The 25,842-nt window shown below is 47.2% G+C and overlaps 1 long non-coding RNA gene across 3 annotated transcripts in view; it reads right to left on the reverse strand.

The window, feature by feature from the left end:
• LOC121036409 (uncharacterized) overlaps window positions 1–25,842 on the reverse strand; it is a 123,158-nt gene that overhangs the window by 7,334 nt on the left and 89,982 nt on the right. The window lies entirely within an intron of this gene.

A 25,842-nucleotide genomic window follows, 5' to 3' on the forward strand; every position in this document is an offset into this window, starting at 1 on the left:
GCGAGATTGTGACCTGGCTGAAGTCGGACGCTTAACCGACTGCGCCACCCAGGCGCCCCAACTATTCTCTTTTCTTTTAACGTTTTTTTTTTTTTTTTGGGGGGGAGGGGGGGGGGGGGGGAGAATCCCAAGCAGGCTCCATGCTCAGCACAAAGCCTGACTGGGGGCTCAATCTCAGGACCATGAGACCATGACCTGAGCTGAAATCAAGAGTCAGAAGCGTAACGGACTAAGCCACTCAGGCACCCGCTACTATTCTCTTTTTGAATGGAATTTTACACAATAGTTTTTAGATTCCTGTGTTTGTAGCTTATAAGCATAAAAAAAAATTCAGATCATACCAAAATTAGCCATTTATTAAAGGGAAGAAAGAGGGGCACCTGGGTGGCGCAGTCGGTTAAGCGTCCGACTTCAGCCAGGTCACGATCTCGCGGTCCGGGAGTTCGAGCCCCGCGTCGGGCTCTGGGCTGATGGCTCAGAGCCTGGAGCCTGTTTCCGATTCTGTGTCTCCCTCTCTCTCTGCCCCTCCCCCGTTCATGCTCTGTCTCTCTCTGTCACAAAAATAAATAAACGTTGAAAAAAAAATAAAAGGAAGAAAGAAATGCAAAAAGAAGTAAAAGACCTTGGATTATTTGATAATCTTCTCTTATTATTTTTTAAGTAATCTCTACAACCAACATGGGGCTCGAACTGACCATCCCAAGATCGAGAGTCGCATGTTCTTATGACTGATCTAGCCAGGCGCCCCTCTGATAATCTTATTGACGAAGAGGAGTAAAGCATACGAACTCAATGGGAAAAGATTTCTATTTCTTGCTGCTCTGATACAAATCCCGACATCAATGAAGACGTCTTAGATTGGGTTCCCTGGAAACTGCCTACGAAATGGAAAGTTGCATGTAGAAGGCTTACTGCAGAAAGCTCTCAGGAGATAACAATCATGAAGAAATGAAGATGGCAGTATTGGGAGAAGCCAACCAGCACATGGTCTCAGTGGATGTGATATTCCCAACAGCTGAGGGTTGGCTGTGTTGGCCCCAAGAGGGGGTCTGGGCAAAGCCCCACAGCATTCTCGACAGAAAATCACATAAAACTCATAAAATGCCATGATCATGGGGACATCAAAGACAAGCTGGTTTATAAGTGTTAGCAATTCAGAGTATTTAAGATTAGGTCCTACACAAGAAAATTTGAAATGCCCTAAACCTTAGTTATATATGGAAGAAAATGATAGAGGCCTTCCCAAATTGGGCAGCAATCTCAAATTTTACATGATATTGCAAACAACAAGTGGTGAAACTGAAATAATTCTACATTGCCAATGATTTAAAAAAAATAAAATTCCAATCAAACCTACTAGAGGGAAGAGTGGATTATATTTCTATACTGTGTCTAGAAAATTATGTTACAAAATTGTCATATGAAGAGGCAAAGGGTATGCCGCCAAAAAATATAGGGAAAAATATTATAGAGACTTTCCAAGCAATTAATTAAGAAAATTATTGTCAGGGCACCTGGGTGGCTCAGTCGGTTAAGCGTCCAACTTTGGCTCAGGTCATGATCTCGTGGTTCGTGGGTTCAAGCCCTGCATCAGGTTCTGTGCTGACAGCTCAGAGCCTGGAGCCTGCTTTGGATTCTGTGTCTCCCTCTCTTTCTGCCCCATCTCCTGCTTGCACTCTGTCTCTCAAAAAGAATAAACTTAAAAAAATTTTAAAAAAAGAAAAATATTGTCGTTTTTCTGCATTTAGTGATATCTTTGGTATTTTTAAGCTGTTTAGAATTTGCAATTTGTTGTGAATTCTTTTCTCGTTCTCAATAGATATTCACTTTTGTAGCTAATATTTTATTCATTATTTTGGACCAATACAATTGCAAGCTTTAGTCTCATAAAGCCAGAATCACAATGAGACCCAAAGGAAATAGTACCCTGACTTCACACTCTTCCCTCCTTTAGGTACCCTTCGGGAGCTTCCTAATAGCTGAACCCAACAGAATACTGAGGCTTCTGTAGGCCAGCCTCTGCAGCAGGGAGTGGGATGGAGGAGGGTGGCCCAAACTGAAGACAGCAGCCACAGCTAAGTAGTATGGAACCAAATTATGGAAGCCTTGAATGCCAAACTCAGCTTGCATTTTATACATAGAGAAATAAAATGTGAATGACATAAAGACAAAAGTATATATTGAAGGAACCTTTAAGCTGGGGTTGTAAAATGCATCTGTCATTCACCACTTACCAGCAGCCCACCTGAGGCAAGGTCCTGCACCCACGTACAGCCTGGAAGATCTGTCTGCACCTTTTCTTCTCTTCTGTGTCCTGGGATGGTCTGTGCCCCCACGCAAGCCATAGGGGAGGCCAGTGAAGAGCAGTAGGAAGGCCAGGGGCAGAGCGCCACCACCAGGGACATGATCCTTAACCAGAGGCTGCGGTTACGCCTTTCCTTCTTTCAGCAGCCCTTCCATCCTGAGTCCTGTCCTGTTTATGTCCACCCTTCCTCTGCAATGTGGCTGAGGCCTTCTGGTATCTGCCTCACCCGGTCAGCCCCACACACAGAATCAGCTGGGTGTCTCGCCTCGGAGAGTATGAGCCCGAGTTTGAGGTGGGGATGTCAGAACCAAATTCCTCTGTTAGCTCCTCCGTGACCTTCCTGGGTAATTGAAATCTTGGCATCATTTCCTGGATCTTTTCTGCTCTGCTGAGATCCCAAGAGATTCCAGAATGACTCTCCCTTTTCTTGTCTCATTCCAAGCGCTCTCCTGTACCAATCTCTCCAACACTTTGTCCTCCAGCCAGAAATGAGGACTCCAAAATCTGCTATCCCCAGCCAGCTGGCCTTCCTGAGATCTTCTTGTCCAACTTACTCTTTTATCCGACACACTTCTGCTTGAGTATCCCCAAATACTTCCCAGGCAATGCATTCAAAAGCATTAAATCCTGGCAATTATTCCTTCATACTATTGCTCAGGTCTGTTCTTTCCTCTTCTTTCTCCCTGTCACTCCCTTAGTAGGCTCTGATCGCCTCTGGTCCAGACCATTGTAACCACCTGTTGTAATCCACCTGCACACAGGGCCATAGTGAGATCCCTATAACTGATCACGTCACTCCTGTCCTCAAAAATCTGTGGCTCCCCACCCTTTGTAAATTGAACCCAAATCTCTCGGCCTGGCTATCTTTATTTTATAATCGAGCATGTATGTGACATTACAGTTATTTTTAAATACATAATCATGTAGGGGCGCCTGGGTGGCTCAGTTGGTTGAGCATCCGACTTCGGCCAAGGTCATGATCTCTCAGTTTGGGAGTTCGAGCCACGCGTTGGGCTCTGTGCTGACAGCTCAGAGCCTGGAGCCTGTTTTAGATTCTGTGTCTCCCTCTCTCGCTGCTCCTCCCCAGCTCACACTCTGTCCCCCTCTCTGTCTCAGAAATAAACATTAAAAAAATTTAAATACATAATTATGTCTGTATTTCTTGCTCCAGACAACCTCTTTCCCTCCCACAATTAGACAGCGAAATTCATCGGCATTCAGAAAGCGCTAGCTAAACCTAGCTAAACTTGCTAAGGTTTCCCTTTCTAACTTTATCACCCACTACTTGCCCCTACTCCCCCACTACCCTTAGGCTACTCAACTCAAGTGCTCGCTGTTCTCCTGCCTCTCCTGACCAAGTATGACCTCACCTGTACTTGTACATATAGGTCCCCCATTACGGGTCTTTTCTAGCCCAGTGGCTACTCCTTCCCAACCTCTGTCAAGTGTATTTGGGCCCTTGTGTATGTGTGTGTGCACGCCCACACACACACACACACACACACACACTGCTTTCACCATGAGACCTTGTTGCTTCTTTCTCCTCCCCTCTTCCCTCCCCAGGAACTAATCTCTCAGAACTCCTTCAGCACTGGTTTGAATGCCTCCTATGGCTTGGATCATATTCTGCTGACATATTTCACATACTGGTTTATAAGCCTTATCGCCTCTACCAGACAGAAAATGCCTGTGGGACTTAGCTGTATATGATTCATTTTTTTCTCCCCAACAGCAACTGGCCTACAGTAGGCATTTATGAACGGATTAAGGGACACATCTGCCCTTCAAACCATGAAGGTACTTCTTCGTGTTATGAGTAAACTTATTTTTTAATTACACATATACAATTCACGAGTACTCTTTTATTGTAAAAACTCAAACAATATAGATGAAACTAAAATTCCCTTTGCTTGTCTCTAACCCCAATCTCCTTCCCATTGACATACTTATACAATAAAGGTATAATACAGTTTTGTGGGATTTTTCTGCAACAGTGACATACTATATAAATGATTCTGCAGCTTGCTTCTCTCACTCTACAATATGTCAAAAATATCTTTTCATCTCTCTTTACGTTAGGTATATGGTAACTCATTCTTTTTAATGGCTGCAAGATGCCATAGTTTGGGTGTGTGACAGCTTATTCAACCATTCCCCTATTAATGGGTATTTACATTATTGCCAATGTTTTCTGTGGGCATGCCTCCTTGCACACATGCGCTTTCTTCTAGAATAAGGATGAAGAAAAGAATGTCTGAGTCAAAAGAAATGCACTTTTACAATTGTATTAGATTCAAGCCAAAAATACTGTATTAGATATTGTCAATTTGACTTCTAATTTATACTCCCCCAAACCTCTCTCCTTCTCCTCTTTGGCCAATCTGATGAGAGAAAAATGCATTGTGTTATAATAAGGTATATTTCCCCCATTTACTCTAAGTGGTAGCATCATTTTATGGGTGTATTGACCATTTGGCTTTCCCCTTCTGTGAAATGTACATATCTTTTGCCCATTGTTGCACTGGGCAGCTTTCTTTTTCTTGCTGTCTTATAGGATACCTTTACAAACTCTGGATATTAGTTCTTTGTTTATTATGAAAAAAACATATGTTGTAAATGTTTTCTCTGGATCTGTTGTTTGCCTTTTAATTTTCTTGAGGGCACCTCATTTGCTACAGATATTTTCTTTATCCAACTTTGATTTTTTCTGAATACATATGAGCCCCAACACTATGAAATATTTATCCATTCTGTAATGATGTGAAGTACCTCTTCTACCAGATAGTAAATTTTCCTATCTGTATGGATCTGTGCCTAGACTTAAATTTTTTCTTTGTCACTTTAAGGTATATTTTTTTTAAATGACATTAAGATAGATTTGAGGGTTTTTTTTTTTTCTAGCACAATCTACAGAATCTGGGTTTTTAAAAAAAAATTTTTTTTAATGTTTATTTATTTTTGAGACAGAGGGAGACAGAGCACGAGTGGGGGAGGGGCAGAGAGAGAGAGGGATACACAGAAAATGAAACAGGATGCAAGCTCCGAGCTGTCAGCACAGAGCCCGATGCGGGGCTCGAATCCACGAACCGTGAGATCATGACCTGAACCGAAGTCGGACGCTCAACCAACTGAGCCACCCAGGCGCCCCTATAGATTCTGTTTTTTATTTTCATTTATTTATTTTTTAAGATTGAATTTTGTTAAGTTTATTTACTTTGAGGGTGAAGAAATGGATTCTGGGAGCAGCTGAATGTGTCTCCTTTCCCTCCATACAACTCCTGCTCCCACCCATCACCTTTTCTGGGCCAAGCAGCTGGAGAAAACAAGATGGGTCCTTGAAGCAGGGTTGTTCTCTCCCTAAGAGAGCCTGGGAGGAGATTCTGAAGGAAGCCTGACTCTGGCCACATGTACTCAGTCAAGTCCACACACCCTCTAGCCTCCCCCTGCCCCCAGGAAGCAAAGGAGGAACCCAACCGGTGAGCTGAGGATGTGACATCTTTGGTACCTTGAGACCCAGGAGCAGAGAGTTCCTTCTGCTGCCTCAGCAGGGGACTGTCCACCTGTCTGTCTGCTCTTACAGGAGCCTCCTCCAGAACCACCGGCTTTCCAGCCACTGAGCCACAGGATCAGGCAAAGAAAGGAAACAACATACCCAAGCAACCTATAGCCACAAGGAGAGGAACATACCAAATATCCAGGACAGCTTTCTAAAGAACCACCAGAGGAGACAGATGATAACTTTCACAACAAAAATAACATAAAAAGCCCAACGAAGACATCCTGAAACTGAAAAGCATGCTTTTTTCTAGGCCAAAAAAGAAAAAAAAAAAGAGATGAATAATTTAAGAGGAAAAAAAAAGGTAGAGATGAGATTGAATTAATGGCCTAGAAGATAAAGAGGGAGAAATATCACTGACCTCAGAGAAAAATACAAAGAAATTGGAATCATGATGAGATTTTAAGGGCAGATCTAGGATATGTATCATGGGACTGAGTCCTGCAGAACAAGAGAAGATGGTGGAATGACATCTACAGATTCTTGGGGTCAAGAACAGCAGCCCAACAGCCCTATACCTAGCCAAGTTGTCATTCCCCCACAAGAGCAGAATATATGTATGTATCTATATTCCAATGTATATGTATATATATTTCAGTACATATTTACATATATACATATGGCTGGTTGCCAAGATAAACAGAAGTCATATAGACTACATTTTAGCAATTGGTGGTTTCCATAACGTAAATCTTATAGAGAATTTTCTACTTACTTAGTCTTCTAGAAAGAAGGCAGTATGTATGTATGTATATTGAAATATGTATGTATGTATGTATATTGAAATATACATACATACATATTTACAAATATGCATCGATTAAAAAATTATAAGACTCTCTGAAGAAAATCATTTTTAAAGTACTCCAATCAAAATCAAATGAATTATAATAGAGAAGAAAGGAAACAGGATGATCAGTAAACCATGTTTATATATACAAATACATACATGTATATACATGCTTACCTATGTATATACCCATATATATGTATATGTGTGCATAGATACATACAGATATATATATATGTATACATATATATATCTGATATATACATATCTCAAATATAAATAGACAATAATAGACTGTCTGAAAATGTGAATGCTGAATAAGGATTCTTAAAATAGAGGTGCAAAGGAAATGCTAATAAGATCTAGAAAGAAAAGTACTGTGCAATCTCAGCAAAACCTAGGAGTTGGGGCAGGGCATGCAGAGTAATAGCGTCCTAAAGTCTCTTGGGGTAAGGAGAAGAAAACTGGGAAAGGAAGAGTATTCTAAATGTCTCATTGGTGGCGGAAAGAAGCATCTAAGTGGGAGAGATAATAAGGGAATAGAGTATCTAAGTGGGAGAAAAAATACCTCATTTTCCAATAATAGTATTTCTATACTAGTAAGGCAGAAGAGCACCGGAAAGGGAAGGGGGAGATAACCATTAATGAGATGGAAAGAGTACAGAGAACGCCCACATTAGCAAGGGTGGAATGTAATAGCAATTTGAGCAAACTAGCAAAATTAAAGGAAAAGAAAAAGAAAAGGAACTATCACAAGCATAAGGAATCAAATCAGGTATAATAGTTGTTAGGCTAAGTGCAAGTGAACTGAATTCTGTGTTTAAAAAAACAGAATCTATTGGGGTCCCTGTGTGGCTCAGTCGGTTGAGTGTCCGAATCCTGCTTTTGGCTCAGGTCGTGATTGTGCACTTCATGAGTTTGAGCCCCACATTGGGCTCTAGGCTGACAGTGCAGAGCCTGCTTGGGATTCTCTCTCTCTCTCTCTCTCTTTCTCTCGGCCCCTTCCCTGCTCACTCTCTCACTCTCTCAGGAGTTGTATGGAGGGAAAGGAGACACATTCAGCTGCTCCCAGAATCCATTTCTTCACTAGCATCATATTCCAATTTGTTCCCTGGCAAGGCCATCTTTCCCATGTCCTGCTGCTTCTCTTTGTCACATTTACCAGGGCTCTTCCTTTGCATATCCTCTTCCTGATAAATATTAGAATCAGCCTGTTGTTCCTCAGAAAAGCTCCTTTTTGGCTTTTTGGAAAGATGGAACTAAATAAAGAAAAGATGGACACGACTCCAAGATTACATCTTCCCATCCAGGAACAAGGCAACCATTAATTCGAGACCTCTTTTATATCCTTTAGTAAAGCTTTATCGTATTTTTAATGTAGACTTTGCACATTTTTTAAGTTTATTACTAGATTTTAAAATAAGTTCTCTGTTGCTATTGAATATGAAACATGTTTAGCTTTTTGTTATAGAAAATTCCAAGCGCGGGGGCGCTTGGGTGGCTCAGTCAGTTAAGCATCTGACTTGGCTCAGCTCATGATCTCACATTTTGTGGGTTCGAGCCCCACATTGGGCTCCGTGCTGACAGCTCAGAGCCTGGAGCCTGCTTTGGATTCTGTGTCTCCCTCTCTCTCTGCCCCTCCCCTACTTTCACTCTGTGTCTCAAAAATAAATAAACATTGAAAAAAAAAGCAACAGACCACAAAAATGACAGTACATATGAATGGGAAGTGTAGCAGTTTGCTAGGGTTGCAGAGCCTGACATGGGGCTGGAACCCATGAAAGGTGAGATCATGACCTGAGCCAAAGTCAGATGCTTAACTGACTGAGCCACTGAGGCAGCCCTGTGCTTGGAATTTTCTGTAACTATATAACTTGACAATTTTTAATTGTGGTAAAGTGTACAACATAAAGTTTATCCTCTTAACAATTTTTTTTTAATGTTTATTTATTTTTGAGAGAGAGAGAGAGAGAATAGGGGAAGGGCAGAGAGAGAGGGAGACACGGAACCTGAAGCAGACTCCAAGCTCTGAGCGGTCAGCCCAGAGCCTGACGCGGGGCTCGAACCCACAAACTGCGAGGTCATGACCCGAGTCAAAGTTAGCAGCTTAACCGACTGAGCCACCCAGGTGTTCCCACCCTCTTAATAATTTTAAGTGCACAGTGCAGTCGTACATTCACAGTGTTCTACAGCCAATCTCAAGAGCTCTTTCAATCTTGCAAAAGTGAAACTCTTGACCCACGAAACAACTCCCCATCTCCCTTTCCCCCCAGCTCCTGGGAGCCACCACCCTACCTTCTGTCTCTGTGAATGTGACTACTATAGGTGCCTCTTGTAAGTAAAATCAGGTGGTATTCGTCTTTTCGTGTCTGGCTTATTTCACTTAGCGTAATGTCCTCAAGCTTCATCCACGTTGTAGCGTGTGCCAGGATCTCCTTCTCTTCCAAGGCCGAATATGATTCCATTGTGTGTATATCCCACATTTCACTATTCCATTCACTTGTCAGTAGACACGTGGGTCGCTTCCTCCTTTTGACTTTTGGGAATGAGGTTCTCAACCAGCGTTAACAATTATCCGCTCAGAGACAGTCAGTCCTGTTTCATCTATAATCCCACCACATTCTCCTTCTGTATTATTTTGAAGCAAATCTGAATGGAGTATTTTACAAACTGTATTTTCGATTTGGTTGAAGATTCTTCCCAGGGAAAATCAGAGCCTGGAAACTGGTACGATTTCACCCCAAATAGCTTAAATCTGTTTGGCATAAAGATGAAGTACAGACGATGTGGGAAAGCTGCCACAGAAAGGGTGGATGAGGAAGGAGAAGTAGGTCAGAGTGGCTAAGGCTTATCACATGGACACGAACTGCTGCTCTTCCTTACTGTCACCCTCTTCTTTAAACCTTCAAGCCCCCAGGCCCCTGAAGCAGGGAGGATTCCAGAGCTCACAGACCACTGCAACCTTCCTGGTTTGGGGGGCCTCAGAGAAGGCTCTGCAAATCTCCATCCACTTGCCCATGGCCGGGGTGTTTTGCTTTGGCAGTGCTAGGGCTGCAGTCAAGCTACGCCTTGAACTCTCTGAAACTGCCTTGGGAGCCAAGGTCTATTCCTGGAGAAGAGATTAGTAGAAATTCCTCAGGAAGAAATTGGCTGCCTGTGAATGCCAAGAGGCGTCACAACTAGATAACCTACCCACAAAGAAGGGTTCTGATGGTCATATCACTTTAAAATTGTACTGAACGCTGGGGTATGGCAATTTAAGTAAACTAGACTTGGACTCTGTTGAGTCTTCCTCCAGGGCAGACCCTCTCTGCTGGGACTTACCTTAGGGGTGTGGTACCCCTTTGCCCTTGTTACCTTGAGAAGTGGGACCTTGTGCTAAGGGAACATGGCAGTAACCATTCAGTAAGGGCTTGCGTTTATCTTCCCAATAGCCTTGGAGAAAACAAACACAGTAATTCTTGCCGTCCCTTAAAGGCCCTTTACTTACGAGGGATCGTAAGTTTTCTCTTCTAAACCCCATCAACATCATAAATATCCCTTTATTCTCCCATGGACAGTTCAAACTTGGGCTAGTTTACATCCAAAGGAAATAATTGTTGCTACAGAAAATCACTGGGTCTCTTCCCAGCCAGGCCAGTTGCCCTGACTTCTTTCCCACTCCACCGGACTGAGATTTCTCTCTGCCCTCGTGTGGAGCATCAGTAAGTGAGGGTTAGTCCAGGGTTTGATCTTGAACATTGCCTAACAGAAGCCAAAGCCTATTTGCCCCCCAAACAATTAGCAAGTATGTGTCTTGAGCTGGTGACATGAAGTTGCTCTTGGGTTTCAGCGTCGCAGCATCCTGCCCTATAGACTTGGGTTCTGTCTCATTCTTCCACCAACTTTCTGATAAATGTGGTCCTATTGCTTCTCCTCCTTTGACCTCAGTTTTCCAGTAAAATCAGGGAACTGAACTGGATGGTAACAAAGGACCCTTCTGGCTCCAAGTCTGTGAAAAAAGTCACAAAACCTGGGAATGAGAAGCACCCATGTGGCTCCAGGCCCTAACTCGGAGACTCTTTAAGACCACCAGGGCTAAAGATAGAGCTGAGAGGGAAGTGGAAGCTCCTGGCGGGGCTTCCTAAGATGCCACCACTCTGGAAGGTGTTTGGACACGTATGAACAGGAGACTGGAATGCCTGGAATAGCAAATGAGCTGATCCAGCCTGGGGTGGTGCTGGGCTGGGCTACCTCGGTCAGACAGATTTGTCCCTGACATTGCATTGATGGAGTCAGGACACCACCAAGTTTAGGTGGCTGCAGACTCGAGGCCCGAGGTGGACTTGGGGCCATAACAGCAAAGAATCCTTTTACGTCGCGCAAAAAGACAGGTGCAGATGTCAACGAGCACCCAGGATCAAGAGAGGACTGCAGGATTCAGAACCCGAGGAAGAGCCTGACAGCAGCTGCAAGAAGGAATGTCCAGAAGCAAACAATGAAGGCTCTCCACATATTCTAAAGCAGTGGTTCCTCAAGCTTTAACACATAGCAGGAATTCCTTTAGGGCTTGTCCAAACTCAAGAGTGCCGGTCATCCCGCTAGAGTTTGTGATTCAGTTGGTCCCGGGTGGGGATTGATAATTTGCACTTCTAACAATTTTCAAGGGTGCTGATGCTGCGGGTCTAGGGGACACCCTTTGAGAATGACTTTAGTGAAGAGATTGGGAGGAGATGTCATGGGGAGCTGGGGATGGTGAAGAGCTCAGCTAGCAGTTCTGTCCAGATGTGTGCAAGCCACATTGCCTGTCCAAGCCTGTTTCTTCGTTTGTAAAATGGGACTGATGATACATGAGGAGGAAAGGGTTGATCCATGCAAATCACATGGCATAGTTTCTGGCACAAAGTAAACACTCCATAAATGTTAGCTATTTGTGCCTCTCAGTGTGGTTGCTGATGAGTGTAAAGCCTCTTGGCACATGAAACGTGCTCCATAGTGCTAGTTTATGTGTAGGGAGCTTATGCTCAGATACAAGTAAGAGAAACCAACTAGAGTGGTTTGAACAATGGAGGGATCTTTTCCTTCCTGTAACAAGAAGCCCAGAGGTGACTAGTCCAGGGCCTCTTGGGACCCAGGGTTTCTACTCTCTGGGTGCCTGATTTGCCTGGGGGGTGTGGCTTTGTCCTCCTGGTTACAGGACGCCTGCTGTACCTCCAGTCCTCGTGCCATCTCACGTGACCGCCCCTAGCTGCCACAAAGGCTGGAGGTTAGGCAAAATTTTAGATTTCTAGACTCTATTCTGCAGATGGCGAGGAAAAGGAGGTTGGGGCACCTGGTGGCTCAGTCCGTTGGGCAACTGACTGGCTCAGGTCATAATCTTGCGGTTCATGGGTTCCAGCCCTGCGTCAGGCTCTGTGCTGATAGCTCGAAGCCTGGAGCCTGATTTGGATTCTGTCTCTGTCTCTTTCTGCCCCTCCCCTGCTCGTGCTCTGTTCCTCTTTCTCAAAAGTAAACATTAAACAAAATTTAAGAAACAAAAGAAAAAGAAGTTGAGGCATCCAACCAAGGTAGCTGCCATTTGATGGTTAAAAGCTTGAAGAGAATGGCGCGTTCAGTGAGCCATGGGAGTTTGAAGCCCACAGTTCATCCTACATGCCCTTAATTGACTGGTGTGTGTGTGTGCGTGTGTGTGTGTGTGTGTGTGTGTGTGTGTGTGTGAGATTGGGAGAGAGACGGAGAGAGAGAGAGAGAAGGGGAGGGGACTTAGGTATTATCTCATTCTTGTTTCATAGGATAGTTGGTGAGCAGGACTTTTGCTCCTCACCTCTTCTCCATCTCATGTCCACCCTCACAGCCTAGGAGCTTCCCCAGGTTCATGATTTTCTAGACTGGTCGCTAGACCAGACACTGTCTCCGCATTGGAGAAATACTGTGCACAAGGCATATTTGTAGCCCAGCCCCCATACAGCTTACAGTCTAGCAAGAAAGACATTAAAAATCGAAATTAAAAGGCATTAAAATCATGTTTTAAAGACCTGAATAAGAACTTGTTCCTAAAATTGAACCGAATATGGTTTATACGATCAAAAAAGTGAGTCAACTTGCCATCAGACTTCTTCCCAGAATCCCTTTTAGGAACCCTGAGTTCTGAATGCTCAGCACCTAGTGGGCCCTCAAAAAACACTTGTTGACTGTCCACTGGCACTCCCTCTTCGAGCACCTATCTGCCCTTTTTTCCCAGAGTTATTATTAAGCTCCTTTGGGTCAGAGGGCTTGGCTGGCTTCTATCTGCATCCTCAGTGCCTAGGGCAGCACTGGCACACAGTAGGAAGTCAGGAGACATTTGCGGAATGGAACGGAATCAACTTTATGTCATCAATAAAGACTGCCACATTGGTAACTGGACCCGGATCCACGTTGGGTGTAATACTCTCGGGGTTACTGCTGTCTGATTAGAGACATAAGTTCTTTCAAAGCCCATAAACTTTTTTTGTGTGAAGCCACAGCCTCATCCTGGCACACGTTTGTCCCCATGAGGTCACTGAGGGGAGAGATTAACTCCAAGGGCCTGGGCGGACTTAAATATCCCTGAGGGTGTATGGCATCTTATGCCAGCTGGCTTCCTCTCAAGCTGCCCACTCGGCCTTCTCATTTGCAGAGGCAATCACAGTGAATGGAGGTTGCCTCCCCACCGGAAGAAGTAATGGGGAGTCTACAGATAGATGGATCAAATGTGTTTGTTTTTTTTTAACCTTCTGTGTCTGAAGTTCTCTCTGACCAGAGAACTCTAAGGCGCACACAGGCCACTGAATCGCTGCTGACGAGGAGGAGCTACATTTGGGATGAAGTCTCCAGGCTTCTACCTTCTACCTTCTCTTAGACTCCGAGGTCAAGTCTAGTAGAAAAATTGTTCTGCCACAATAATGAGAATAATATCAGTTTTATCCTGATCCAAAGGGAAGAAAAAAATAATAGAATTTTATCGATGGGAAGTTTTCTTCCATGCACTTTTTCTTAAGCTTTTAGTGTCTGGTTTTTAGTTTTTGTTTTCTACCACTGGTAAGATGAAGGCACAGCGAGTGGGAATATTTTTCAGAGCTCCACAGACATCGCTGTGGGCCTTTACTACCTGGACTAATTGGAAACAGCATTGCTCCTGGACATGCTCAGAAGCCACCTGCTGCCTGGAAGGAAGGGAGGGGAGGTCAGCTTGACCTGATGCTTAATTGTGCCCAAATGTTTCTCTGTTCTGATCCACCCACAGAAAGGACACTCAGATATGAAAAAAAAAAAATCTCCGCTTGACTAAAAATTTTCTTTGGAGTCTGACAGTTCTAATCTTAATGGTTCTACCCACTTGTTATAACTTTGGGCAAGTTTCTTAATCTCTCTGAGCCTCAGTCTCTTCTATAAAATGGAGAGATGATTACTTACCTAGAATCTTTGGTAGGATTGACTAAGATATCATATGAAGAGTGCCTGATAGTACCCCTAATCCAAGGCAAATGGGCATTATTACGACTCAGGTTGCTGGGTGACTATTTGACGCGTGTGTATGTGTGTGTGTGTGTGTGTGTGTGTGTGTGTGTGTAACTTAGCTACAGGTGTGCATAGTTAGAAGCCCTGGCTCCAGCTATCTTTTCTTTTTAAAAAAAATTTTTTTTTAATATTCATTTTTGAGAGACAGACAGAGCGTGAGCAGGGGAGGGGCAGAGAGAGAGGGAGACACAGACTCCGAACCAGGCTCCAGGCTCCCAGCTGTCAGCACAGAGCCCGACGTGGGGCTCAAACCCACAAACCACAAGATCATGACCTGAGCCGAAGTTGGACGCTTAACCGACTGAGCCACCCAGGCGCCCTGCCAGCTGTCTTTTCAAAAGCTTGCAGGTTATGGGGCCCTGCATTGTTTTACCTCTCAAAGTCTCATTAATTCTTTCTCCATTTTTCAGCCCCAGCTTTGCTCCCTCCCACTCAGAGAAAGCAGAACCCTGTGGTTTTCCCTCTGGCGTTTTGTTCGGACGCTGGTCTCTACAGGTCTTTCCTGCCACTTGGAAGGACCAAAGAACACAAGGAAGGAGCACGAGGAGGCCTTGGAGGGAGACATGGGGCTTCACGGGCCGAGCGGACACAGCAGCAGGCCTCTTTGCTCCTCCCTGCGGGGAGAGCACATGTGTGCCGCCGCTCTGCAGGCCCCACGCCCGCTGCCCCACGCCGCGCCACACGGCCTTCTCGCCCTGACGCTGGCTTCACATGGCCAGCGGCACATTTTAGCAACACTGTTGCACCGGTGTTTCACGGACCTAGCCCAGTAGCCCCCCTTGCCCTGTCCCAGGGGGCCCCTGCGAGGGCTTCAGTCCTTCCTGTTGGCCGTTTTGTCGGAACACCTTAACTCCAGAATGAGAGACAGAAACGGTGAAGGCTGGTCGGAGGGAGGCTGAGAGAGAGACAGAGACAGAGACGGAGAGTCGAGGAGACACGGTCTAAAACAGACACACAGAGAGACAGAGGGACAAAGAGGTATGAGAGGCAGGGAGAGAGAGCGAGCAAGCAGAGACTGAGACACTCAGAGACAGACACTGAGAGGTAGAGAGAGACACAGAGACAGAGAGGCACACAGTGAGACAAAGATACAGAGACACAGGGAGAGGGAATGACAGAAATGTGGGGAAAGCCACAGAGAGGCCACTGGGAGATGGGAAGACAGAACTGTAGCAAGAAGAAAGAGCTATAGACAGACAGGAGAGGGAGAGAAAACAGCGTAGAGGGAAATGAGGCTAGAGAAAGAAGCCAGACTCAGGGGAGGCAGGGAGGCAGGAAGGCAGGACAGGACGAGCAGCCGCTTTGCTGGAAATGTGAGCGGCTGGCACCCAGCAGCCTTCACACCGAAGTGGTTTCGCAGCTCTGAGCAGCCCGCTGAGAGTCATGTGCAGATGACATGCTTCAGACGGCAGGCTGGGCCGACCAGCGGGGACAGCTGGGCTTCGGCTGTGGTTTGCAGCGGCCAACACTTCAGCCGATGGGCTGGGGCTGCGGGCGAGGCCTGGGAGCTCAGGGCGCTCTCCCCACAGCTCCCCATGGGACCTCGACCAGGACCCTGGGCCCCGCGTGCCAGGGATGGTGTGGCTGACGGACAGGAGTGTGTCTGCATACATCTGCTAGCCAGGAGCCTGCAAGAGACGTGCGGCCTGCACCCTGCAGCTTCTGGGCCGGCCCTGGCTGTGGGTGCAGGCCCTCGTCATCTCGGAAATGCAGGGAGCCGCCAGCCCATTTCCTATGCAAACTCCTCCCCGCCAGGCGAGAACAGGTCCACATAAGCATACTCTTTCCAGTCTGCTGGGGGAATGGCTCCTGTTACACAGAGAGGATTTAATAATTCAAGTCAGCCATTGCATAGTGGGGCAAAGTCAGGGAAAATGCTTCACCTAGGAAATCTGGTTGGTTTCAGCATGGAAACTCCCAGAGGCCCCCAGAGACAGGGACTCTGGGCGGGGGAATCACCCCCAAGCACCTGAGATACTAAGAGATTATTTGGAGGCCCTGTTCCCAGAGCCTCTGGCTCGCTTCTGCCTCATCCTCACTCCCTGACCTGCCCTGTGTTCCCCTCTCTCCTACTCCCCTTCATGCTCCCAAGGACTACCGAGGCTTCTCTTCCTCCACGCTTGCTCTCCTTCCCTCCCAGTGTTTGCCCACCGCTACCACCTCAGACTTCAGGGGCCGGTCTTCGTCCCCGGGACCCTATTGCAGGTGGCCAGCTCTGATGCTGGGCAGACCCATACCCGACAAGGGCATCAGGGATTGCCTCAAGGTTCCGGGGGATGTGTGACCATCTCTCTGTTGGAAAGGAAGGTGATACCTAAAAAAATGCTGCCCCTAGGTCCCTAGGAACTCAAAGCCGAAGATGGAATTTAAACAAACCCATCAGAGACATCAAAGCCCACCTATGGATTAGAAAACTGAGCTCGGTAAACCTGCAAGATCATTGCGTTCCTGTGCCTGCCCTCACAAACCACATGACTCAACAGGGGTTTGAAGCAGCTCAGTATGGTCAGTTCACCAAAGCCTGAGGCCTGTGTGGGGCCTCGGTGTAGTGTTACACAGGGTCAAATGCACCCTGGGGACAGTCAGGGAGCTGGCACAGCATGTGACTTTGTCAGTAGGCTGGCTGCGAGACCTCATCAATACCAGCCGTCTTACTTTCTATTTCCATTGTTCTTTAGTTTCCAAAGCACTTTTCCTGCTCATTATCATATTGCGTTCTCCCCACAATCCTTACAAGGAAGGGAGTCTTCCTCTTTGGTATAGAAAGTGGAGACTGGAAAGGTGTATAATTTCCTCAAGTGAATAGTGCCAGAGCCTTAGCCCACCTTAGATCTTCTGGGTTCAAATTTCACAGGGCATTTCCACTCTGTTCGGCTGCTTTTATGGTAAGACACTGTCCAGCCCCTGTCAGCATCCTATTCTCCTGTCTTTTATTTCCTCCTGAAAAAGAAAAGCCAAAATGGCAGAGAAGGTCTTGCCTGTTATTCCTCAGGGCGTTAGACGGTCCTAGAACCCCAAAGAAAACTTCCAGCCTGGGGGCTGGTTTCCTTTGCAAGACCTCCCAGTCTTTCCCCTGGGTACGCACAGGCCACCCAGCCCTGCACCTGGGCCAGAAAAAGGCACAAATGCTGGGCTCCAGGGTGGCACAAGGACGCACCTGGGGGACAAGGAGAACTTGTTGGGTCTTGTAACTGGTTATTGCTGACCTACAAGAAAGCTACTTCTTTGAGGTATGTGTCTTAGATCTAGCCCTTTGTTGATATCTGATTAATACTGATACAGAAAGCGCATTGGCCCTTTAGAGTCTCTAAAGCATAGAGAGGTTAGGCAACGCACATGTTCCTCTCTTCTTGCTGTTCCGTAGCTCCTCGGTCACCCTACCAGTCAAATCTTACTCACTTATTCATTTATTCATTTATCCATCCATTCAAGTAACACTTCTTGAATGCTGAAGCTAGGGCCTCGTGTTGGAATTTACTGTTCATGACCCAGAGATAGGTAAGAGGCGTACTCTGCCCTCTGAGACTTCACAGTCCATTTGACAAAAGTAGGTGGGTAGTTGGAGGACCAAGAGGCCCCAGAAAAGGAGACCTCATTTTGAGGTCTGTGTCTTGCCCCCTCAAAAGGGATCCAGTGAACTCAGCAGGGACGCTGAATGCCACAGCAGGAACTTCAGGGAATAAAAATAGGGTCTAGAGGCTGATGCGCAGCAGAGCAATGCACAACCTGTGCAACTGTTCACGAGAACCCTGGTGCTGATCCAAGCAAGGTATTTATCATGAGCTGCTTGGAGGAGCAGAAACAGGAGGGTGGGAGGCTTTGAGGAAGTAAGTCAGGGACCAATGTTTAAGGAGGTCACGTCCAGAAAAAAAAAAAAAAAGGAGGTGAGGTCCAAATGAGTCTTGCCAGCCTATAATCAAGAAACCAGCCCAAGAGTCAGGAGCTGAGAATAGGAACAGGGCAAAGAATGGCACGTTACATGGGCAATGGGCAAAGGTTTGGCTGGGAGGATTGAGGGCTTCTTCTTATGGGGTTTGACTTCCTGGTACAGGGACAGATGCATGAGGAGTAAAAAGAAATTGTTTGGGGGACAGTGTCTTCCTTTTTCTTTTCCTTTTACCCAGAAATCTGTATAGCCACAGGGGTGAGAACCAGAGCTAACGCTGGAAATTACCGGGGTCAAACTGCAGCTAAACAAAAGGCAGAGATGCTAACACAACACTGCCAGGGCTCACTCGTAATAAAAGGGGCTGTCTGGGGTCAGGGGAGCTCAAAGTCATCTAAAATACTCAGAGAGAGGCTGAGTGGCTCCAGTCAGGGATGGTGTCGGGGGGAGGCAGTGGTGAGGGTGACTTCTGTTGACTGGGGGCTCTGAGGCGCTTCCCACTCGTAAGTGTATTGAACTGTTGAGCACTGTGTTTGCCACAGTGCACCAGGACGGTCAGAGGTCTGTTTAACAGCTCGAGGACAGGGCCTGACCCAATAGGTGCTTGGAGCATGCGTGTGCATTCTTCTTGTTCTTTGATCTATCTGAGTAACGATTTTCTTCTGCCTTTTCTCCGATCTCCAGCCTAAGGAAGCGTACAATGAGCTCGGGGTCCAGTGTGGAGAGCTGGGTGGCTCAGAGTCATCTCCATGCTGGCACCCGGCCCAGAGCATCAGGCTGAAATATTTCCCATGTTCCACGGTGGGAGATGGAGGGGAGGGTAAGGCAGAAAAGCGTTATCTAGAGAAGCTATTTGGCCACATCCCCATCAGAGCCACAAGCCCATGTAGCGCATTTGTGTGGATTAGAAACAGGCGCCCCCTGCTCAGGTGGACACGGTGCCCACAGTCTTTTGATTTGAAGCAAGGAGGAGGTCTGGATTTTAGCTCCCACTTTCTTCCTCTTGTGCAGTGGATAATATGCACCACTGTACTCAGTGGCCCTGGTGTCTATTGCCTGCCCCCTCCAAGCTGTGTCTCCTGTGTGCTATGAGCTCAGGACAGGACATAGCAGAAAACTGGATCAATTAATGAGAATGAGTGGGAGGCTCCAGAGATAGTTCTGTATCAGAAGTCAGCCATCTGGAAGACAAAGCCACACTAAGCCAGGGTCTCATACTAAGACTGATGGCTTGGTCCTTCTGGGCCTTTTGCAGAGCCACAGAGCACAGGGAAGTCTGAGGACAGTGAGAGACCTTCCAGGAACAAATCCCCAGATGGCTTCTTCCCTCACTCGCCCATTAAATGCACTTACTCCTTTACTTGCACTTAAATACTTATGTGTTAAGTAGTTTCTGATTTATGCGTATGTTTAATATGTGCCTTTAATATCTGTCTATAGTTTCATTCTTTGTCTTAAATTCTAAGGTCCTAGAAAATGCAGACTCTGCATTACAGGATTAATATTGCTCAGTAAAATGCCTGGCACATTGCCACCTGGTGCTTTTAGACAATAATAACGATGATGAAGTTTGAATTCCTCGCCCCGGGCTTCCCAGATCTTCCATCTTCTGACCTCCCTAACCTCCTCCCCTCCCCACCTGCCATTATTCAGCTTCAGCATTCTGTCCAAGAGCCAAGATGGCCTACGTTCCTTGGGCACCTGATCTGAAGCTGTTTCTTTCATCGGCATACCCTCTCCTCCTCCTGTCCCTGAGTGTCCAGATCTAACCCATCTCTGGAACTTCAACTCTAATACTCTTCCCCATGATACCTGTTCTGATTCCTTGAGCAGGAATGATCTTTGCTTGCCCATGCAAATTCATTTCAATTTTTTATGCATCTGATTACATTCTAACTATATCATTACTGTATTAGCAAATGACTACTTCCCCTGCTAATCTGGGACTCCTTGAGGGCAGAGGCTGTGTCTTGTCCAAGTTCCTCTCCACAGTGTTCACTCCAGGGCTGAGCACCTGGGATTTCACTCTGCAACGTGGACAAGTCCCATCCCCGCTCTGAGGCTCAGTTTTGCTCATCACTATGTGAGGGGTTGGACAAGGTGATGTTTAGGAGCACGGCGGCTCTGAGGACCACGGTCTATAGCCTGCTAAAGGCTCACTGACTGGCTAGAAGATCAGGAAGAGGACATTCCCCCACCAGAAGAGGGAGTGCTTTGGGGACTTCTTGTTTATCAAAACCTAAACATTCTCCGATTGCCAAGAAATTGGACATGTGAACCGGTTACTCTCACACATCAGATCTCTGCCTTCCCATGAATGGGAATGGCAACAGGTGACTCAGAGAACAGTTGGCATAGAGATGCTATCTCTGTTCTTCGAAGGTGGCGCTAAGGGCTTCCCCTGCAGTTCGCCTACCTCCCCTCAAGAAGCAAAGGCCAGGTCGACGATACTCCCGCTGAAGGCCAGGGGCACCCTACTCCCTGAAACCCAGGGCACCCCCCCCCGCCACCGTGGCAAGGGCTGGGCTGCACACGTGGTATCCAGGCCCCTCATCAGAGGACCTGCCTGCTACAGCACTGGAGACCCCGGGCCAATACCTATTTTTGGCGCTAATTATCAAGCATCTTGTAAGAGCCTGGGTACACAAGCAAATCTTTTAAAAATAGGCCCAAGTTGCCTCCCCAGATTCCTGGTGGTGACTCAGCGTACCGTACAGTAGCTGTGATTCACAGTGTGGGCGCCAAAGGCCCGTGGGTGAGTCTTGGCAGCTGCTCTGCTCGCCCTCCTAGAACCCAGAGAGTCACAGCCAAGGAGAGGAGGTACGTACAGCCCACTCTTCCGGAAGGCCACTCTTGCCACCAAACTCAGGCTTCTCTGCCTTATAGACGTGGCCAACCATCGAGGCCAAGGGTTTTGGGCAGGATAGCTCCAGAGCTGGGACGGGGTGGGAAGGGGGCACACTGGGACTCTGACAGCCCCATGTGGGGGCAGATGCCCACCTAAGGTCTGGGGGAATGAAGAGAAGGGGTCCACGGGAGAGAGGGTAGTAGTGGGGGACGCGGAATGTCTCGGCTGATAGAGGCCCAGCCAAGAGTCTTGGGCTTTGAGCCCAGCTGAGCTGCTGACTCACGGTGGACCCTTAATCTCCCATGGAGTGCAGGCCCAGCTCCTAGAAGCCTAGAGGGCTTAGTGGTGTTTGTGAAGCTATAGACACAGGGCCTGTGGGCTGGCAGGAAACCCTGCCTGGCCATGAGCGGGAAGGCGAGAGAGCCGGGCAGAGTGGGAGAGAACAGTGAGAGGCAGGATGAACCCTTTTAGAGAGAAAGGGGGGAGCCTAGACCAGCCTGTGACAGGAGGGTTTGCAGAAGGGCCTGACAGAGAGACAGAGTGTGGGGGTGGGGGTGGGGGTGGGGGAAGAGTCACGCAAGCCTACACCCATGAAGTCAGTCGAGACGGCTCACCCAGGTTTAGGAAGAGATGGCTTATGCATTTGTCAGTTTTCGTAGCTGAGACAAAGACTTCAACTTTCTTAAAATATACCACATCTGCTCAGAGGCTTAAGGAGGCTAATAAGTACATTAACAGAAACTCAAGACCCACTTCAGAGCTCCTGTTTCTGTCCCTTTGGCCTGACAACTCTACCCCCTGCCCTCGGGGCCCCAGTATTCATGTGATTCTCTCCTCTGTCTCTTTGTACAAATAGAAAGTGGGAATAAAAATGTGCCCCTTCTACCTGCCTCTCCAATGCTGGGAGAAGGAGCCGAGACCTGGGAAGAGGCTTTCCAAGGCTCTGTATAAAATGTTGAATCTTGGCACAAAATGTATAAAGTAGTGATGATGTTGTCTGAAATATTTTCCGAAGTGTTTCTATACCCTATAAATCTTGTTGCTCTGGGCTTCCTGCTGGTTATAGCAGGGAATGTCAATGCTTCAGAGGGTGGGGCAGCACACATCTCTGCCATTCCTCAGGTTTCACTTGTCACGTCAGATTTTTGTGAGTCCCCAAAATGACAGTAGGCTTGAGAGTCAGATGCTAAGTAGAGAAGACCTTTTTTCAGATTTTTCAAGGCCTGGATGATCCAATTATGGAACTTTATCAATGAACGGTCCTCACAAGGCAGGAAAAGGAGGAGGAGAAGCCCATCCCTTTATTTCCGACAGATCATGAGAAAAGGGGAGACAGAGAAGGCGATCAGGCAGTCAGACAGGCACGGGTTTCCATCTCCCCACCCTAGCTTTCAGTCTGGGGGATACGTGTTTGGAAAGTTGAGGAAAACACTTTGTCAAAGTCCTCTTTCTGGGATCTGCAAGGACAACCTCACACATTCCCTGAGCCACCACGGGGTTGGCCACATCACAGGAAGTGTGGCGTAGCATGGGAATCTCTGTGGTTTCCAGAGGCTGGTGAGGAACTTGGCCAAAAGTCTGGCTGGGGAGTTGGGAGTGGGGGTGCTTGGTACTGTAGCCAAGATCGGACTGCCTGGGTAAGTCTGCCTGGAAGTCCAGCCAGACCTCAGGTCTTGAGGGCCCAGAGAAAATCCTGGAGGGGCCAAGTCAGCACAGAGGTAACTGAGCCCTGGCCAAATTGCAGCAGACATCGGCAGAGCACGCATCCAGTACCTGTGGCCTAAGGTGAGCCCTGAGACCAGCAACTCTCAACCATGCTTGCACAAGAGAGTCACCTGGGATGCGTGAACCCAGGCTCCACACCCAAAGGTTCTAATTTCATTGGACTGGGTGAAACTGTGGCACTGGTATCTTTAAAAAAAGGATTCTGGGCTTGTGAACCAGGGAAGTGAACAACTTCCTTCAGGGTTAGTAATATCCTTCACACCAATGCCGGATGAAGGTGAGGCAAGTGAGCCCCGCAGGATGTAAAACCTAGGCAGGTGCTTACTGTTAAGGTCATGCAAGTGCAGGGGGGGTGGCATGCCCCTTCTTCCATGTGGCCCCAGGTGCTGAATACTCATGCCTCACCCTAGCTCTGCTCCACCTCCTTTCCAGGTAGGTTCTTTCCCTGGCCTGATTTGAAGAGGCATCTCAGGCCATGAGCCCCTTTCTTCTGGAAGGTACCAGAAGGTTGCAGATACAAGTGTCCTGGGGCCGAGGGACCTGTTGGGGAATGGGCTTGAGAAGAGAGTGGGCAAAAAACCAAAGAATGAACAGACCAAATCATTACCTTAAGTACTTTGTTGGTTTCCGGGACAAGAATGACATGACATGACTTTTGGCTGCAAAATACAGCTTAGTCATTTCTGCCAGCCCCCCTGAAGCCAGGACAGTGTGGTTAACTCACTGTGGGGGAGGGTGGACTGGATCCAGAGTTCTTCAGAGAGGGATTCAAGTTACACAAAACCCAATGTGTGTTCATGTTCTGTTACAGTCACAAAGACAGAGTGTGTGCCTGCCTCCAAATAGTGTGTGGGCGAAACTCAGGGGGCCCCTGCACAGCCCTTGGTTGCTTATCCTTTGCCTCACCCAGAAAGAAATCAGTCTCAGTGGCAGTGAATCAGAGATCGGCACCACGGAAGGCAGATTTTTTAGGAGCATTTGGAACCAATTAGTTTGTTAGTGTGAGCTCAGGGCTCCAGTGAATGGCCCAGTACTGTGCAAAAACTCAGGGCTTCACACGCTAGGACAAATGCGTTCTTTGTAAATAATAAGTGACCTTTGTTTCCCTCTGCCCAGCCTCCTCCCCCACCCTGCTTCATCTTGGCCTCGGCACGGATCCGGGGTCCTCCAGAAGGAAACCTGACCTGGCCTCAACCAATGGAATCAGGAACTCTGAGCCACGACACAACTGGGACCGGGTGTCATTCTGTGTTTTAACCCAAAGTCCTTTTTACAGGGGTAGGGACAAGGGCCCTGGCCTTTAGAGTACAGCTGTTTTCTCAACCATGTTGGAGGACCTTTTAAAGTCTAGTCTGTTTCCGGCATCTCTTCCTTCTCAGCTTTTTTTGTTTTTAACGTTTATTTATTTTTGAGCGAGTGGAGGAAGGGCAGAGAGAGAGAGGGAGACACCGAATCTGAAGCAGGCTCCAGGATCTAAGATGTCAGCACAGAGCCCGACACAGGGCTCGAACTCACAAACCGCAAGATCATGACCTGAGCTGAAGTCAGACACTTAACCGGTTGAGCCACCCAAGCACCCCTCTTCCTTCTCAGCTTTGACCGCAGTGGGGAAGCTCGTCAGAGTCCATAGTGAAAGTAGGGAGGCAGAAGACTTGGCTCCTGATCACATCGCTGACCTGCTCAGGGCCCTGTCGCAGCCTCTGATCCCAGACACAAACCTCCAATTGTCCTGAACCAATTTACTTCAGAATAAGAATCTGAGGTCTGACTTCCTTCCAATCTGATGGTTTGGCCAGATCTGGGGGCAGAGGGGCTCTGCCTGCTGTCAGGGGCTCTAGAGATGGTGAACACGTGAGCAGCTACTGACATCTCTAATGAACTAGGCCACTTCAGCTCAAGTTCTGTCTCTCTCACTCTTGATTTCTGCTGAGAGAAGCAGCCTCAATGACCCATAAAACTCGAGAGCTTTTTCCCCTACCCATTTGCAGGGATCTATTAATCTCTTCCGATAGCCAGCAGCTAACCCATCTGCAAGACACCTGGTCTTGATTTAATTAATGTGCAAAGCAAAAGAACATCAGGCAGGTAAAAATCTGTAATTAGCAATAGCCTCGCAAGATTTTCTTTGTTGGTTCGCCCCTCCTCCCCTTTCCAGGCAGTGGGAGGGAATGGGAAGGAGCCAAATGCAAATATGGTTTAATTCCATCTTGAGTAATTACTCCGGAAAGCCCTCTAAAAAAAATTGCTGGCTGTTTAACTCAGCAATTTGAACTTGCATTTGGGAACGTCATCAAACTGTAAATGCTTTGATCTTTTTTATGCTTCTGTACATAAGGAAAACCAAGTACACCTAATTCCTATGCCGTGTTGTCATAAGCATTAGAAACTCTTGGCACATGGCCACGGGTAGGAGGCTTGAGAGGGGCTGGCTTTGTCGGAGGAGGAGACAGCTGGATGCCTTGGACTGAACGTCGGAAGAGGCTGGCGCTCTGCTCCCCACTGCACAGTGGCTCACAAGATGACACTGGGCAGGACATGCCCCCGCCTGACCTCCATTTTCCAGTCTTCAAATAAGGGGGTAGGGCCAGATGATTTCTAAATTTCAAAGACTTCCTCCTCAACACCCCAAGCTCTGCCATTCTAGGAAACACATTCCTTTCTCACACCACAAACCCAGAGGTGAGGCAGATTAGGCAGGGGCAAAGGTAAGCAAGTACAGAGACTTGCTCTGCAGGCTTGATTGTTAAAACGTTTAAGGGAAAGATGATTATTGTGGAATATGAGATTCCTTTGAACAGGGGTATGCCTTGAAAGCAGTGTAGAACCTGTAGCCACAGAGGAGAAAAAAATGAACTGGCCTCTGGGGGTTTTGTGGGGCACCTGTGACCTCAGACTTAATCAGCATCACATGCTCTCCTATAACACCAGAAAACCACATGGGTTTTAGGCAATCACCCAGATTAAACCAATGCCATTGATTTCATGCTCTTGCACGCTTTGTGGGAGAACGAAAGCAAGGAAGAGCAGGAAGGAGAGCACAATTGGGGCAACAGGGCCAGAGATCTACTCATTCATTTCTTCACCCAGCATTCATTCGGCAGACGCTAACACCCAAAACGCGTGGGCCCTAGGGAGGAAGTAGGAACAGGATGAAGCACAGCCCGGAGTCTGCCAAAGACTCCTCAGGCTTCTATGTTCACTTCTTTGGCACTTT

Source organism: Herpailurus yagouaroundi, unplaced genomic scaffold, assembly GCF_014898765.1.
Source record: "Herpailurus yagouaroundi ecotype Mexico unplaced genomic scaffold, PumYag 162, whole genome shotgun sequence".
Taxonomy (NCBI): domain Eukaryota; kingdom Metazoa; phylum Chordata; class Mammalia; order Carnivora; family Felidae; genus Herpailurus; species Herpailurus yagouaroundi.